Below are 8,071 nucleotides of genomic sequence, written 5' to 3'. Positions count from 1 at the left end.
AACAGAAGAAATAACATAAATATGGGTGCTATCCCAAATTCTACCTTCGGTCTTCTCTGTTCTTCTCTCTTGCTTCTTTTGCTTCTTTGGTGATGTCATCTATTTCCAAGCACTCAATCATACCCTTAATGATAATGACCTATATCTATCTCTTTAGTTCTTGATGCTCTTCTGGAGTTCGAACTACCTGCTGGTAAGTGTCATTTGGAGGTACTTGCCACTATCTCACATTAAACACATCTTTCTGTATGAGACATTAACGTGATACCTCAACATATACATAACATGGACCATTTCTTTACTTCACAGAACTAACAGGTCCCTTTACCCTAGGCGAAACCTTCTTCCCTTAACTGGATCACTGCAACAACCTTCTAATTGGCCTTTGCACTTTCTTCCTTGTTCTACTCATACACCAGTGTGTATGATCTGACCAAATTATGAAGCAGATCATGGTACTCCCCTGCTCAAAATCATAAGATGATTTCTATCTCAACCAGAATAAAATCTAAACTTCTTACAACTGTCTACAGGGCAATATACAATCTTGATCCAAGCCACATCTCTGAGGTCATCTCCTTTCCCTAGTGAAATCCTCTGCTTCAACTACCTTCTTTTTGTCCTGAACCTCCAACCCCACTCAACTTCTCTCTTGCTTCAGGGCTATTGCACCTGCTGTTCCTTCTGCCTAGACTGCCTTTCAGTCTCCCCTATCCCTCCATCCTTCCTACATGAGAGAGTATTTCTCTACATGAGGGCCTGTCTTAGTCTGTTTAGGCAGCTATAACAAAATACCCTCACATGAGCAATTTATAAAGAGCAGAAATCTATTTCTCACAGTTCTGGAGGCTGGAAAGTCCAAGAGTAAGGAACATACAATCCATTGCTATGGTTTATATGACTCCCCCAAAGTTCATGCATTGAAAACTTTACCCCCAATACAGCAGCGCTGGGAGATGGAGCCTAATAAGAGGTGATTAGGTCATTGAGGGCTCTGCTCTCATGAATGGATTAATAACCTTATCTCTGGAGTGAGTCAGTTATCATGAGAATGGTCTTGTTATAAAAGCAAGTTTGGCCTCCTTTTGCTCTCTCTCTCTTGTACCTCTCTTGCTTTTCTGCCTTCTGCCATGGGATGGATGATGGAGCATGAATGCCCTCACCAGATGCTGGCGCCATGCTCTTCGACTTCTCAGCCTCCAGAATGTGATCCAAATAAACTCCTATTGTTTATCAAGTACATAGTCTGTGGTATTGTTATAGCAATACAAAACAGACTAAGACATGTGTATCACTAGTTTCTGTTGCTAGTAGTAATCCATGGTATGGATGTACCGTGGTTTGTTTAAACATTCCCCCATTTTAGGTTACCTGAGTTGTTTCCAGTCTTGACTGTTATCAATAAGGCTGCTATTAACATTCGTGTACAAGCTTTTATGTCAATACAAATTTTCATTTTTCTGGGATAAATACCCAGGTGTGTAATTACTGGGTCATACAGTAATTGCATGTTTAGTTTTACAATAAACCGTCAAACTGTTTTCCAGAGTGGCTGTGCCATTTTATATTTCCACTAGCAACATATTGGTAATTCATTGTCTTTACATACTAACTGGCATATGGTGTTGTCACTTTTCTATTTTAACCATTCTGATAGGTGTACAGTGATTATCTCATTATGCCCTCACACAGGGCAATTTTTATTGCCCTAAAGGCTAATGGTGTTGACATACTTCCATAAGCTTATTTGACCATCTTCTTGGTTTCTTCATGTCTTTTGCCCATTTTCTAATAGGATTGCTTTTATATTGTTGAGTTTTAAGAGCTCTTTGTAGTATATGAGATACAAATCCTTTTTCAAATGTGTGTTGTAGAAATGTTTTCTCCCAGTGTGTAGCTTATCTTTTCCTCCTTTAACACGTTTTTTCACAAAGCAAAAGTTTTTAACTTTGATAAAGTCCAATTTATCAATTTTTTTCTTTTATGGATCATGCTTTTGGTATAAAGTCTACAAATTCTGCCTGGCCCTATATCTGAAAGATTTCCCCCTATTTTTCTAAACTTTTGAATAATAGTTCTATGTTAAGTCTGTAATTCATCTTGAGTTAATTTTTATAAGGTATGAGGTTTAGATAGATGTTCATTTTTCTGCCTATAGATGCTCAGTGGCTCCAGGATCATTTATTGAAAAGTCTATGCTTCCTCAATTGAATTGGTTTTGCACCTTTATCAAAAATCAATTGGGCATATTTGTGTGTGTCTATTTCTAGGTTCTCTATCCCATTTTATTGATCTATGTGTCTATCCTTCTTCCAATATGACACTGTTTTGATTACTGTGGCTATGTAGCAGGACTTCATATTGAGTAGACTCATTCTTCCCGTTTTATTCTTCTTTTTAAAGATGCTTTAGCTATTCTAGGTCCTGTACCTTTCAATATAAATTTTAGAATAAGCTTGTCTATGGCCACAAAAAAAAATGTTGCTGGGATCATTTAATTTAACAGCTTTGTTGAGATATAATTGGTATACAATAAAATTTCACACATTTAAAGTATACAATTTAATGAGATTGTTGTATGTATATGCCACCACAATTAAGATACTGAACATACCCATTACTCCAAAGTTTCTGCATGACCCTTTTTAATCTCTTCCCCTTCAGCCCTGTCTCAAGGGAACTACCGATCTGCTTTCTGTCATTACGTATTAGTTTGCATTTCTTTTTGTTTTACATAAATGGAATCATATAATATGAACACTTTGTCTGGCTTCTTTCACTCAGCTTAATTCTTTTGAGATTCATCCACGTTATGCCATTCACTCAGTTTATTCCTTTTTGATGCTGAGCAATAGTCTATTGTGTCGATATACCACAGTTTGTTTATCCATTTCCAAACATTTGAGTTGTTTCCAGTTTTTTGGCCAGTACAAATAAAGCTGCTATGAACATTCACGTACAAGTATTTGTCCTGACACACACTTTCATTTCTCTTGGGTAAAAATCTAAGAGTAGTGTGGTTGGTGCTATGGTTTGAATGTGTCTCCTCCAAAATTCAGGCATTGCCAATGTGGTAGTATTAAGAGGTGGGACATTTAAGAGGTGATTAGGTTATGAGGGTTCCCCGCTTTTGTGAATGGGATTAAGTGCCCTCTAAAAAAAAGGGGCTGACAGGATTTTGTTCCTTTTGCCCTTCTGCCATGTGATAGCACAGTCTTCCTCCCCTCCAGAGGGTGAAGTAAATCAAACACCATCAGGGAAGCAGAGAGTGGCCCTCAGACAGCGAACATGCCAGATCTTGATCTTGGATTTCCTAGTCTCCAGAACTATGAGAAAATAAATTTCTGTTCCTTATAAATGACCCAGTGGCTCATGCCTGTAATCCCAGCACTTTGGGAGGCCGAGGCAGGTGGATCATCTGAGGTCAGCAGTTCGAGACCAGCCTGGCCAACATGGTGAAACCCCATCTCTACTAAAAATACAAAAAATTAGCCAGGCGTGGTGTCGAGTGCCTGTAATCCCAGCTACTCCGGAGGCCAAGGCAGAAGAATTGCTTGAACCTGGGAGGCGGAGGTTGCAGTGAGCCGAGATTGCGCCATTGCACTCCAGTCTGGGAGACAAGAGTGAAACTCCATCTCAAATAAATAAATAACCCAGTCTCAGGTAATCTGTTATAGCAGTACAAATGGACTAAGCTGGATCTTATAGCATATGTATGTTTAATTTTTTAAGAACCTGCAAACTGTTTTCAAAAATGGTTGTAGCATTTACATTCCCATCAGCAATGTATGAGAGAGTTCCATTTCCTCTGCGTCCTTGCCAAGCCTTGGTATGGTCAAAATTTTAGTTTTAACTGTTCTAATAGTTGGTATCTCATTGCAATTTTATTTATGTTTCCCTAAGGACTATCAATGTTGAGCATCTTTTCACGTGCTTATTTGCCATTCAGATATCTTCTTTAGTGAAATATCTTTTCATATTTTTTGCCCATTTTTTAATTTAGTTATTTATTTTCTTAGTGATAAGTTTTGACAGTTCTTTATATATTCTGAGTGCATGTCCTTTATAAGATATATGATTTGCACATATTTTCTCTCATTTTGTGGGTCCTCTTACTCTTTTCTTCACCATGTCTTTTAAAGAACAGATGTTTTAAATTTTAATGAAGTTCAATTTATCACATTTTTACGTATTGTGTTTTTGGTGTCATATCTAAGACATTTTTTGCCTAATCCAAGTTCACAAAGATTTTTTTCTGTGTTTTTCTCTAGAAACTTATATTTAGGTCTATGCTCTTCTATCTAGAAGTACTACATTTAAGTCTATGATTCATTTTGGCTTTTTTTTTAGATGCAAGATATGGATTTGTGTTCTCTCTTTTTTGACATATACATATCTATCTAATTGCTCTAGCATCATTTACTGAAAACAGTATCTTTTCTCAACTAAATTGCCTCTTCACCCTTGTCAAAAATCGGTTGCCCTTACATGTAAAAGTCTATTTATGGTTTTTCTATTCTATTCCATTGATCTATTTGTCTATCTTCACACCAATACCATGCCGTCTATATTACTGTATCTTTAAAGGAAGTCTTAAAATCAGGTAGTATTAGCCCTCTAACTTTGTTCTTTTTAATTTTTAATTGACAAATAATAATTGCATATATTTATGGAGTACAATGTGATGTTTCAGTACATACATACATTGCAGAATGATCAAATCAGGTAATTAACGTATTTGTCACCTTGAATGCTTATCATTTCTTTGTTGTGAGAACATTTAAAATCCTCTCTTTTAGCTATTTTGAAACATACATTATTAACTTTAGTCACCTTGTTGTGCAATACAACACCAGAACTTATTCTTCTTGTCTAACTGAAATTTTGTACTTGTTGACCAATGTCTCCCCTTTCCCCATCCCCTTCCCACCACCAGCCTCTGGTAACCACCATTCTACTCTCTTCTTCTATGAGTTCAACTTTTAAAAACTCCATGTATAAGTGAGATCCTGCAGCATTTGTCTCTCTATGTCTGGCTTATTTCATTTAACATAATATACTCTAAGTCCACACATGTTGTCACAGATGACAGAATTTCCTTTTTATTTTTTGTTTTTGTTTTTAGAGAAAGGGTCTCTCTGCCACCCAGGCTGGAGTACAGTGATGTAACTATAACCTTGAATTCCTGGGCTCAAGCAATTCTCCTGCCTCAGCCTTCCAAGTAGCTAGGACTACAGGTGCATGTCATACCTGGCTATTTATTTTATTTTATTTTATTTTGGAGAGACGGAGTCTTGATATACTGCTAAGGCTGGTCTTGAACTCCTGGCCTCAAGGGATTCTCCTGCCTCAGCTTCCCAAAGCATTGGGATAGCAGGCATGAGCCACTGTGCCTGGCCTGGAATTTCCTGTGTGTTTTTTAAGGCCAAATAATATTATGTATAAATACCACAATTTAAAATCCACTCATCCATTGATGGACACTTAGGTTGTTTCTGTATCTGAGCTATTGTGAATAATGCAGCAATAAACGTGGAAATGCAGGCATCTCTTCAGTATACTGATTTGAATTCCTTTGGGTATATACCCAGTAGTGGGATTTCTGGATCATATGGTGATTCTATTTTTAGTTTTTTGAGAAAATGACTGTACTAATTTATAATACTACCAAAAGTGTATAAAAGTTCCCCTTTCTCCATATCTTCAATAACACTTGTTATCTTTCATCTTTTTGATGACAGTCAATCTAACAGGTGTGAGGTGACATTTCAATGTGGTTTTAATTTGCATTTCTCTGATGATTAGAGATATTGAAGATTTTTTTCATATATATGTTGGCCACTTTTATGTCTTCTTTTGAAAAATTTCCATTCAAGTTGTTTGCCCATTTTTAAATAGCGTTATTTGTTTTCTTTGTTCTTGAGCAGTTTGAGTCCCTTGTATATATTAGCCCCTTACTCTATGTATGATTTGCAAATATTTTCTCCCAATCCCTGTGTTGTCTCTTCATTTTATTGTTTCCTTTGCTTTGCAGCAGCTTTTTATTTTGATATAATCCCGTTTGTCTATTTTTGCTTTTGTAGCCTGTGGTTTGATGTCATATCCAAGAAATCTCTCGCCAGACCAATGTTGTGGATATTTACCTCATGTTTCCTTTCAGTGATTTTATATCTTCAGGTTTTATGTTTAAGTCTTTAATCCATTTTGAGTTGATTCGTGTGTAAGAGGTGAGACAAGAGTCCATTCTTGTTTTTCTGCATATGATATCCAGTTTATTCAATGCCATTTATTGAAGAGACTATTCTCTTTTTATTCTATTTTTATTTCTCCATTATGTGTTGTTGGCATGTTTGTGAAAAATAAGTTGACCATGGATGTGTGGATTTGTGCAGGCTCTCTATTCTTCTTCTTCTTCTTTTTTTTTTTTGAGACAGAATCTCGCTCCGTTGCCCAGGCTGGAGTACAGAGGCACGATCTCGGCTCACAGCAACCTCCACCTCCCAGGTTCAAGTGATTCTTCTGCCTCAGCCTCCCGAGTAGCTGGGACTACAGGCAGGCACCACCACGCCCTGCTAACTTTTGTATTTTTAACAGAGATGGGGTTTCACCATATTGGCCAGGCTGGTCTCGAAATCCTGACCTCATGATTTGCCCACCTCAGCCTCCTAAAGTGCTGGGATGACAGGCATGAGCCACCATGCCCAGCCTGGGCTCTCTATTCTATTCCATTGGTTGATGTATCTGTTTTTATGCCAATAGTATGCTGTCTTAATTACTACAGTTTTGTAATATATTTGAAATCCAGTAGTGTCACGCCTCCAGCTTTCCCTTTTTGCTCATGATTGCCTTAAGTAGTCAAGATTTTTTGGGCCGGGCGCGGTGGCTCAAGCCTGTAATCCCAGCACTTTGGGAGGCCGAGACGGGTGGATCACGAGGTCAGGAGATCAAGACTAGCCTGGCTAACACGGTGAAACCCCGTCTCTACTAAAAAAAAAAAAAAAAAAATACACACACAAAAAAACTAGCTGGGCGTGGTGGCGGGCGCCTGTAGTCCCAGCTACTCGGGAGGCTGAGGCAGGAGAATGGCGTGAACCCGGGAGGCGGAGCTTGCAGTGAGCTGAAGTGAGCTGAGATCCGGCCACTGCACTCCATCCAGCCCGGGCGGCAGAGCGAGACTCCATCTCAAAAAAAAAAAAAAAAAAAAAGATTTTTTGTGGTTCCATATGAATTTTATGATTTCTAAAAATTTCTGTAATGAATGATAGTGAAATTTTCATAGGGATTGTATTTAATCTGCAGATTGCTTTGGGTAGTATGGGCATTTTTACTAGCCCTCTAATTATGTTCTTCTTCAAAGTTGCTTTAGCCATTCTATGTCCTTTGCATTTCCATATGAATTTCAGAATCAGCTTGTCAATTCTACAGAAGCCTTCAGGGATTTTGATTGGGATTGCATTTAAATCCATAGATCAATTTGGGGAGAATTGACACTTTAATAATGCTGAATCTTCTGACCCACAAATATAATATATCTCTCCAATCATTTTGGGTTTCCTTCAGTTTCTCCCAGCAATTTTCTGTAGTTTTCACTGTACAGATCTTTCACATCTTTTGTCAGGTGTATGCCTAAGTATTTTGGATTAGGTATTGGATTAAGATCCCTAAGTATTTTGTTGCTATTGTAAATGGTATTGCTTTGTTTATTTCAATTACTAATTTTTCATTGCTAGTACACAGAAACACAATTAATTTTTGTGTACTGATCTTGTATCCTGCAATCTTGCCAAACACACTTAATAGTTTAAAGAGATCTTCTAAAAATTCCATCAGATTTTCTAGATAGATGATCATGTTCGTGAATAAATACAGTTTTACTTTTTCCTTTCCAATCTGGATATATTTTATTTATTTGTCTTGCCTGATTGCACTGGCTATAATGTCCAATACAATGTCGAATAGAAGAGTAAAAGTGGACATTCCTTTCCCTATTACTGATCCTTCACTAAGAAGTATAATACTAGCTATAGGTTTTTTGTAGCTGTTTTTCATCAGGTTGAGGAAGTTCCCAGTG

Source organism: Rhinopithecus roxellana, chromosome 7, assembly GCF_007565055.1.
Source record: "Rhinopithecus roxellana isolate Shanxi Qingling chromosome 7, ASM756505v1, whole genome shotgun sequence".
Lineage (NCBI taxonomy): Eukaryota > Metazoa > Chordata > Mammalia > Primates > Cercopithecidae > Rhinopithecus > Rhinopithecus roxellana.
The sequence above is the reverse complement of the archived record's forward strand: the minus strand, read 5'-3'. Positions refer to the sequence as shown.